General features: G+C 35.5%; 1 long non-coding RNA gene across 1 annotated transcript in view; it reads right to left on the reverse strand.

Annotated features, from left to right (window-relative positions):
* LOC140144970 (uncharacterized) overlaps window positions 1–10,445 on the reverse strand; it is a 120,115-nt gene extending 109,670 nt beyond the window's left edge. Inside the window, exon 1 of the long non-coding RNA XR_011857967.1 lies at window positions 10,151–10,445. This is a non-coding gene — a long non-coding RNA (uncharacterized lncRNA). The remainder of the gene's footprint in view (window positions 1–10,150) is intronic.
* Window positions 10,446–10,669: the final 224 nt, after the last annotated feature.

The raw sequence follows: 10,669 nt of genomic DNA on the forward strand, positions 1-10,669 counted from the left end.
ATTAGCACACATGCATCGCTAATAGCCAGGGTCTTTAGGATGCCTACAGTTTTGGGGGTCAAAGGTCATGAAGGGGTTACTTCCGGTGAAAAACCAAAATTATCAAAATTCTTCAAAACAATTTTATCTCAAAATGTAAACAGACCAGAGTAATATAACCATCATACATGAATTAGTGTTACTTGATGTATGCATGGTATTTTTATTTTGGGGGTCAAAGGTCATTAAGGCGTCACTTCCTGTTTTTAGCTAAATAACTTCAAGAATTTTTATCTCAACAACTAAACATAGAAGAATTTTTTAATTAAAATTGGAACAATGCATTTTGTCGGTGTACGTAAGTTTTTTTTCCATTGAAGTCAAAGGTCATTAAGGGGGTCAAAAGGTCAATCAAAAATTTAAAAAAAATCAAAATCCATGTATAAGTTCCGATTAAGCTGAAATTCACCAGGAATCTTTCTTATGACATCCTAAGCACAATGCAAGAGCAGTTTACCCCATCCGTGACCCAAGGGTCAAGTTATAGGGGTCAAAGGTCAAATTTCGAAATTGGTCCAATCGAGCTCAAATTCAACAGGAATTATTCTTACGACATTCATTCTAAACATGTTAAAAATATTTATGACCCCAAAGGTCAAAGTTTAGGGGTCAAAGGTCAAATTTCTAAATTGCTCAAACTTGACCCATTAGCAGGTCGGCTTGTGTGTCATGTCTCGCATGACTTTCTATATAGCTCTTGTACTAAATATGTACAAACATTCTACGTGCATACTAAATTATTTTAATTATACGTATTAGCGCACACAGGAATAATGTTATGGTGCACTGCAGGTTAAATATCACAAATCTAACTTGACACTCCTCTTTTCCTCAAAATGATGTTTGTGTTCTCATCTAGATTTTGAGTTACTGGTACTTTAGTGCTTAAGGCTGCCCAATCTTTCTAATTATGCAAGAAGCAAATCTTTTGACAATAAAAAAAAACCTTTATTATTATAAATTAAAGAAATGGTAGCCTTAAATGAACATTAATACTCTGTTGGTATGCTTCATTATTCACAAGTAAATTTTACTGTAAAAACCTATGGTGGGTCCCACCTTCCCCCCACTCAACCCGGGTAACTTGCTAGGTTAACATGTTAATCACTGAAATATATAAGCGCAAAGTTGCACAGAATGGATATACGATTATCATTAGGGTATAATACAAGAGCTTTAGTATGTCCTTTGGAAAAAAATACGGGGTTGCTTCCCCCTCCCTACCACCACCTTCGTAGGACAAAGTATAATCAGTACGACAGCAACTTAGCTCACTTCCGGTAATTTTTACCGGCGTGACCTCTGCTGTTACGTAACGCAATGTTGAAAATCAGGTGGCAAATACGGTTTTTTAGAAAAAAAAAAAAAAATGGAATACACGAGTCGTTTCTCCCTTCATGTCCATATTGAGCCCATAGATAAGATATGAAACATGAGTATAAGGCAAAGAATAACGTGTAAAAGTTGAATTATTGTGGAAAAAATGAATGCTTTTGGTGGGCGAAGTAGCCTAAAAAATGAGAGAAAATGCATATCACGATCACTAAAATGGTTATATCTGCAGCTTTGAGGAAACGCCGGTCTAATGCTTTTCTGTTGTGATAAACATTAATTAACCACAGCTTGTATTAAAATTTCAGCGAAAATGAGCGGTGGAATAACCTAGTCGTAGGTTGAAAAGTTGCGTTCTTTGAGTCCTCGTGCCGGAAGCGCACGTTGCAAGTGTCACGATGCTTCACGAAATGGATCCCAGCCGGCGCTGTCTATTTTACATGTTGTATTGATTAATATAGCAATTAAAAACGTCTATTGTTATATATTTTATAAATGCAAAATACTCTATTGTGAATATTGTAGTCGTCAAAGAAGGTAGTATCATCTCATTTAACTGAAGTACAGGCAGTTTTGAACAGATTGTTGTTGAGTGAGATCCTTGAACACGTTGAACGAGAAATAAGCAAAAGAATACCCTTTTCCCGAACAAGTTGCGATGGCTTAGTGGACAGAGCGAAGGTGTGCAGTGCCGAAGGTTGAGAGTTCGATTCCCATGTTATCTTATCGATGATGTGGAATTTTTCAGTTCGTTTTTCTTTTCTTTTTTCCTCTCCCTTTTGTCTTTAATAATATAGGCCTAATGAATGTCGGCTTGAAGGCCCACTTTTTCATGATTTATTTCTTGTTCATGTTTAAGCCTAATCCTACATTCGAGTTCATATCTTTAAAAAAATGCATTTAAGTTCAGTAGCTTTCAATATGATAGAATCAAATAAAGCATGTCAAGCTTAAGTAATTTTTAAAAGTTCAAGAATATATATATATATAGGCCTAGGCCTATCAAATAAAGGAACGTCAACACAGATTTTCACGATTTTTTAATTGGACTAGACCCCTCCCATATCGGCAACATATTTTATAAGCTTTTATGCATACATATCAAATCATGAGATGCACGAATTTCAAACCTAATATTTGGGCATATTTGTAATTTTTACACAATGTTCAACTTACACCTCGGATTACACCTAATATAATTGGAATCAGCCAAGTTCGTTGTCTAGACCAATCCCCCAGAACACCACAGTTAAGCGGTCAAGATATTAAGTGTTTTCTTTCATTTTTATCTCGCTACTTCTGCTTCAAATGTAACGTGAAAACCTTCCTGACAGTTATTTACTAATATTATAAATATTGTTATAATTTTTTTTGAATAACAAAACTTCAAATTTGCCCGAAATCGTATATTATGGCTTTAATAAAAATATGAAAACTAGGATTTAAAAATATGAGTTAAAATCAAATCAAAAATCAAAGAGAGGTGCTTGCGGGGTTCGAACCAAGATCGAACTTCCAAATACATGTATTTACCACTAAGCCATACCAGAGATATGATTAATTCGGTGACAATAATAGCAATGTTATTTACACTCAGTGCCTCACTCGTGTATTCTATTTCTGGAATGAATTAACACCGTCCAAATAATGTAACACAAACATTTATGCTGACTTTTAAAATTGTTTGAACGTTGGGAGTATTATTTTCAAGTTAAATAACCAACAATGGACACTTGACAATAAAAGTTTCTTTGCAGGAAAAACATCGGCCGTACAATATATGGCGTGACAGTAGTCACGCACAAAGATAAACATTTCAACATGTTCAATATACGACTACGAATATACCCAACCAAAATTCACGAAATTTTCAGGCAAGCTAACTTAAGTTATTCTATAACATGACACCCATTTTTGATTCCGGCGCTTTTTCTTGCTTGATGATATGAACATTTCTGTGTTCGTGACATACAATTTTTCTCATTTTCGGTGCTACTTTGGACATGTTCAAGCTTCTTTTTTTTCCATTTAATTCAACTTTTACACGTTATTTGTTGCTTTACACAAATGTTTGATGTCTCATCTGTGGTCAGGGTACATGAATGATGCAATATACGAGCTATTTTGATAAAAAGCGTTTGCCGGCTAAAATTTCAACATTGTGTTACGTAACCCGTGTTCACCAACCCGTATAAATTTTCTGTCGAACAAAAGAGGTCACGAAGTTGCTGTCGTACTGAATGCATCAGTAACCCATGTGTAGCCCTAGAGGGCCATCTGTGGTCTTTTATTTCAAAATGGTGCCCCGGTGGCATCGCACAGATTCTGAATTAGCACAGGTCTCACAGATATAGAACACACCAAAAGCCATTGTGTGTGTACCTTTGGGTTTTCAGCTTATTAACCATACTAGTAGCCAAAAGGACATTTCAGTAAAGCGGCTCATGTGAAAGAATGGAAAGATACAATAAATCAAACAAATGAACAAAATTTGAAATCAAACAAATAAACAAAATAGAAAAGCAATACCGGGATTGTAATCACACCATGTGGTTAAATACCACTAATTATGTATTACACGGGTTTCAATGGGAAAAATGGTTATTTTCGTGTGGAATTTTCTCATATTCAGAACACTCACAGTTAAATGCCACTAATATCAGGTGAAACTATATGATTTAGATGCCAAATGATCAAAAATCAACATAGGTTGACCTGATACTTTTCTTGTTTTAACGCACTGAACCGTAAACACCTTAAAATGACAGTGCGCCCTCGAAGCTGAAAGTTACAATATGGTAGGGCGAATATTTACAAAAGACGGAAGGCGTGTGTATGAATTTTGGTACTATTGCAACAAAAAGGTCATATAATGAGAGAAAATGTATCATTTTGAAGCATCAACCCTAAAAAGTACTTTTTTTGGCTATATAACTTGATCAATTTCAGCGATTTTAATGCAGTCTTTTCAGATAACATGAAAACAAATAGTTACTCGTCGTATTTCAATGTATCGCCCAGGCCTATTAGTGGTATTTAACCATGTGCGATGGTGATTATGAAACTTAATTAAGTTTCATGTGATTAAACATACCACATATGGAAAACAATTTTTTTTTCAATCATACGAGATTAAAACTGATCATTTCTGCATGTCAGGTGCAGGCGATTATCATGAAATTAGTATTATCTGGAAAACGTTACCTGCCAAATGACACGTATACAGAATAAACATACAAACATCATGATAACTTTGTCAATAGATTTATTAGTATTAATGTGACACGATCTGGCCCATGGGGGCCAAAGGCGGTAAATTTGAAACTAACTTGAAGATAAAGGTAAACATATGGAGTAAAAAAACAAAACTTTAGGCCCAAGTATGCTAGACATTTGGCGTTTTCAGTAAATATTATTAGCCTATTGTAGGTATAATGTAATAATTACAGTAACTTAATTTTCAAAAATGCCTCCTTTTCCCCCATGGACCAGATCATGTCAATTTGATATAACAATGCAGCGAAGGGGTCAACTTAAGCCTTCCAATTGAGTAACTTGTGACGGGTCTGACATTATGCAGGGCGCTACAAATGCTGGCTTTTATTTACTGAATCATGGGTATTGGAGTTTAGTTAATAGCTTTTGAGGATTTTAATCCTCAAAAGACCATTAAATTGCATGGAAGCATTAGGGGTCGTCCGAATTTTCGCTATTTTTACCTACGCACAAAGTGTACGTAACTTTTACCCCCTCCCCGACGAGTTATGCGCAAATAAATTGGCGAAGGATTTCCATGAGTACAAATACTCTGTGGATACCTAAGTACGGGTGAACTACTATCCTACTTTGTTGCAGGAGCCCCCAGGGCAGCACTCTCTATATAAATCAAAATTAAACTAAGAATTATGCGAAGGTCCCCTTTCAACTTTATTTTCTTCTCCCATGACAGGCTAACTTTCAGATAAATTAAACACCATTCATTCCTGATGGCATTTGTGGCAGTTCTTTCTCGGTCTACGAGACTTCCATCATGAAACAAAATAATAGTGCTTATCAAACAAACTATCCGAAATCAAGGAGTGCAATATCCCTTTGCATCACAAACCCGATGAGAGGACCGAGGTTCTCGAATTTTGTTACGTACATCCAAGGGGTATGTATGTAAAAAAAAAAGAATTTAAAGCGTGTTTGACGAAAGAAAGACTCAAAAAAGGATTTTTTTGTTGCAAATTAAGGAACAACGCCGTAATAAAGTGTTGCAATACACTTTAATTATGGATTAATTTTCTACAGATTGTTTTGAAAAAAAATATTAAGAAACGTCTTTTAATAAGTCAGTGTCAATGCGACGTTAGATATAAATGATAAAACTAGTTGGCGAATACGTCAGTGCCAATGCGACGTCAAATGTGACAGAGCTATAATACTACAGAGTGGGCGATTACGTCAGTGTCAATGCGATAATACCACATAGTGTGCGAATACGTCAGTGTCAATGCGACGTTAGATGTGACAAGGCTATTTGGCGAATACGTCAGTGTCAAAATAACTTCAGATGTACTTCAAATGGAATGAATACGACAGTGTCAATATCAGTTCAGAAGGCAAGGTTGTAGTTGCACCTTATATTCAGCAATTGTACTATATGAAAATGAGAGCCATCAATAAATCAAAATGTAGCCCAAATATAAAATATATGACTATAAATGCAAATGCACTACAATTCTCTTCAACATCCCATTACTCGTTCAGCATGTTTCTGATATTCCACCAAGAACCTCTTGGGATCACATCATATAAGGAGACATGTTATTTGTATAACGATCTTGCAATTAAACTAAAACTACGGGCTTCATGTCCTGTGTGGACGAACAGTGACAATCTACAGGACGGACGTCCCTTTGCTGCCATTCATCATCCTCCAGGAAAAGCTCTTTATGTAGGTCTATTCTGGTATGAAATAAATTAAGCAAAGGGTATTAAAGATAGCCAAATTAAAAAGTCGCCACTAGTTTCATCCCCATTTAATCAGAGTCTGATGAGTTTATGGCAAAATAATTTATATAATATTTTTTTATACACTTTCCTTCGAAGGTTGATACCAAAAGTTTAATCATCGTGAGCATAGGAATCGTTGTTAGGAAATTCGTGCTGAGGAAGCCTGATTACCATTTTAAAATAGCCGAGTGGGAGGATTTTTAATGACATTTTTTTGGTGTAAAAACTGAAGCATCATAATGTATAAAAAAATATTTGAATATTAACTGTACATCATATATGACGATTCGTGATACCCAATGGTGCTAAAATTAATGTGGTTTAGAAAGCAGAGAATTGTATTTCAAATTTATATACGCCAACATATTTTCTGAATTTAATGGAAATTAACACTGAATTAAAATTGTGAAAATGTTATGTAATTTTACGTAGGTCCCAACTAAAGATTACCGTTTCGTCTTTATGGGAATCTAATCTTTTAATATCTGAAAGAAACTTTAGGGACATACGTGGACTTCTTATCTAAATTGCAAAAATCCAGACCGTGTATATACAAAAAATGGTAGGCTCCATTATACTGACCCACATGTATGAAGTAGTAGCACGGGGCCCGGCGATTCAAAATTGATATAATATATTGTGCATGTATGGGAGGCCCATTTATTGTCGGATTTCTGTATGTAGAACACGCAGTTATCAACGATTGAGCACTATTAATACACATTAATATTTTTAAGCAAATAAAATTCCAAAATATTGTACGTTTCCTTGTCACGTGGTAAGCCTATGTTGAAATTGCGATTATATTTTCAAAAAGTTTCAAGATGCATACCAACAAGTTAGGTGGCCGAGCGGTCTAAGGCGCTAGGCTCATTCAGAATTCACGATAGCGGTGCGGCGTGAGTTCGAGACCCACCTCTGCCGAACTAAATTTCCCTTCAAAATCATATTATGTTAGGGAAATGTGGCTGGGAGAATTTATGCATGGCGAAGAGTGGTGTGCCTCTATAGATTGGTCAACATTCAGTCGGCCATTACTAGGTCCCGTCTGCACCAAACTGGTGTTGTTACGGTCCGATTGGTGGGGGGGGGGGGTTAAATCAGCTTACAAATTGATGTTGAATTGTATTGTGTTAGAAACTTTCATCATTCTTTTGTCTAAGTGTAACACGGGTGATGGAATGCAGTTTAATATCCCCACCGGGTCACATCATTTTACATTTCAGGTGGAATAGACCTAACGGGGGACCCAACTATGGCTGCCATTGAGGTGTATGAATGCGTAAAAATGGATTCGTCTGTACCTAATTCATCTGAAAGACCGAACAAGCCGACGTCCTGACGTCGACGGTTTTGTGTCGTCTATACTAAAAAAAAAGCAAATGTTCCGGACAATTATTGCGTTATTTTTCCTTCTGTTATGAATTTTTAGGGGGCGTCATCCCTTGCAAAAACTCTGTATAAAGGATGACACATTCCCCTTCCATCTGCTTCCACCGCCTATGTTGTTGCTAATGTAATGTGTATGTACTTTAATCGCAACCACAAAATAATGATTCTTCCAACTAACTGTTTTTGAAACAAACTGCACGCCCGTGGTATGTTACATAATTAATTGCCAACACTGCAAAAACAAGTGTTAATAGATTAACACTATTTGAGCAACACTTTTTAAACATGTTAAACCGTTAATATATTAACATTTATGTTAAAATATTAACAATTGTGTGTTAAAATATAAACACAAATTTTAATATTTGAACACATTAACGGTTTAACGTGTTTAAAAAGTAACACTTAATATATTAACACTTGTTTTTGGAAAGTGGTGTTAACGTGTTAAAGCATTTAAAAATGAACATCCTCATTTAATCATAGTGTTAATGTGTTAATAAAAGTGTAAAAGTGTCAATATTTTAACACATAATTGTTAATATTTTAACACAAATGTTAATATTTTAACACATTAACGGTTTAACATGTTTAAAAAGTGTTGCTCAAATAGTGTTAATGTATTAACACTTGTTTTTGCAGTGAACTTTTCAAGTCATCTGGGCTGGAGCATACTCTTGGCTAGAGCAAACTATAGACTATGTATACTTCTGAACAATAGGCTATACCAATGATCATGATAATTTAGAATCCTAGTTTAAACATATAAAATAGTTCAGAGTGATAAAAAAATTGATCAATTATTAATAAAAGCTCGAGGGCTTGTAGCATTTTTTTTTTTCAAACGTTACAAACAGTGCTTGCATCGTAAAATAAACTAAAAGTAGCATTTTGATCCAGATAATACAAACGATAATGCCACACTTAAACGGTTCAAAAAATACCCTTCGAACAAAATTACTTCGCATAACCTGACGTACATTTTGTTGGTTTAAAAACTTGTGAACAGAGGAAACATTTTTCTATCCTCCGGTCAAAAAAAGATCACATTTTCCAAAAATGATGCTTTCAGAATAAGTTGCACTTTTCAACATCCTATACATGTAATGTACAAAGACGTTCTCGGTATGCACCGTGATCCAGTTTTTTTTATTTAATTCTTTCTTTACTTGATTTCAGTCACCCATGCGATCATGATTCAGTTTCAAACAATGGTTTATTGACGTGACTTTGGTCATGAATGTGTTTTTCTTTTACGTTTTTATTCAGCAGGTGTTTCAAATATGCCAAAATCACAAAAGGAGGAGAAATAAGGCATGTTGTGTGGTGCTATGTTCGTTCGTTGGCAAGAATACAGTATACTAAAGCGACGGCTGTCTTAAATAAAGGCGCAAGTGAAAGACGAAGTGGCCATCAGGAGAGATCGCCTGAATTAAGAGAGTGGATATAGGCATCCTAACCTCTTAAATCTGGTGGCCACATTATGATTGTTACCCTGTATTCAAGAAATCCATCACTTTAGATCATGAAAGATGCTTCAGCCTATCCATTTACACGTAAATATTCACCCTTTTCATGCTTTTGGTCAAATGTATGCAGGAGACCAAATGTTCCCTCCCTAGACGTGGCGTAGATTTCTTTTTGACATTGGGAGATGGGGTTGGAAAAGAATTCTCGAAGTATAGTGAATGCACCTTTTGGCGACAGAATACGTTTATGATACAAAGGCGCTCGAAGCGCGTGAAACGTTTTGCAATATTGAAACTAAACTGATGAAATATGGTGCAAAAGTGGTATAAATTCGCGCGAAGTGCGCAAAAATGTGCAATTTGGGGGCTAAAATGGCAAATATGAGGTGAATTAGGTCAGAAACCCATAGGCGTTAACATGGGGGATTTGTATGGACCATCTCCTGGCAAAGTATTGGGGGGATTTATCACCCACCCTCCACCCCATTACACCACCCGCGGGATCAACGCCTATGCTCCCTATTGATTTTATCATTGTGAAACAATTGCTGATTAAAAAGTTCAAAGAAATTCTCATTCGTCTCAAAATTAATTTCGGATCATTATTTTGTACTGCATGATGCTTACATGGGTAACTGATGGATCAGAAAGGTAAAAGAAAAGAAACCAATTAAATCAATATTAACTTGTTTTTGGAAATGGGACAAGTTTTTCAAATCAACAAAATGTACGTCAAATTATGATAAGAAATGTTTTGTATTTTTGGGGGTTTTCCATTTAACACTGTCAAATAGAATACATGCTATTGGCTACTTCGTTTCATCTTCGTTTCATCATATTTATGATATTTCGGCATCGCATATGCAAATTACCTCATTATTCGGTCCCTATGCCTACATTACAATCATAGCTGAACTTACCTGTCTTGTTATCCAATCCTATACAAACATTCATGAATATGCCTGGTAACGATTGCAAGGCTATTAAAGTATTTTGATCGTTTCTTTTTAACACCGGTACTGTCCTTGACTGTTAAGACTGTTGTTCAAACTCTTCTGATAAAGACTGTTGTTCAAACTCTTCTTGTTAAGACCTTTAAGAAATCTGCAGATAAAATCTTGAAGTCATATATTATATAATCAGACGTCGTCAAAAACAGAGTTTTTGAAACATGGACACGTAGCAACAGAACATATATCCATTGACATGCAGATAGCACGGTCAACACTGGTGGGTTATACTTTTTAGTAATCATTAAATTTACAGATTATACTTATAGCAATAAATGCCACCTGGAGTAGCAAATGATGTGCAGTTATTAAGTGATCTAAAATGAGCGTTTGCGTTTCGACAGTATTTTTTGTGGGACATGAGAGCACCTCAAACCTATCGAATTGCATTCTGAATACGAAGCATGTCTTTCTGATATCAAATAATTT

This window comes from Amphiura filiformis, unplaced genomic scaffold, assembly GCF_039555335.1.
Source record: "Amphiura filiformis unplaced genomic scaffold, Afil_fr2py scaffold_106, whole genome shotgun sequence".
NCBI classification, from domain to species: Eukaryota; Metazoa; Echinodermata; class Ophiuroidea; order Amphilepidida; family Amphiuridae; genus Amphiura; species Amphiura filiformis.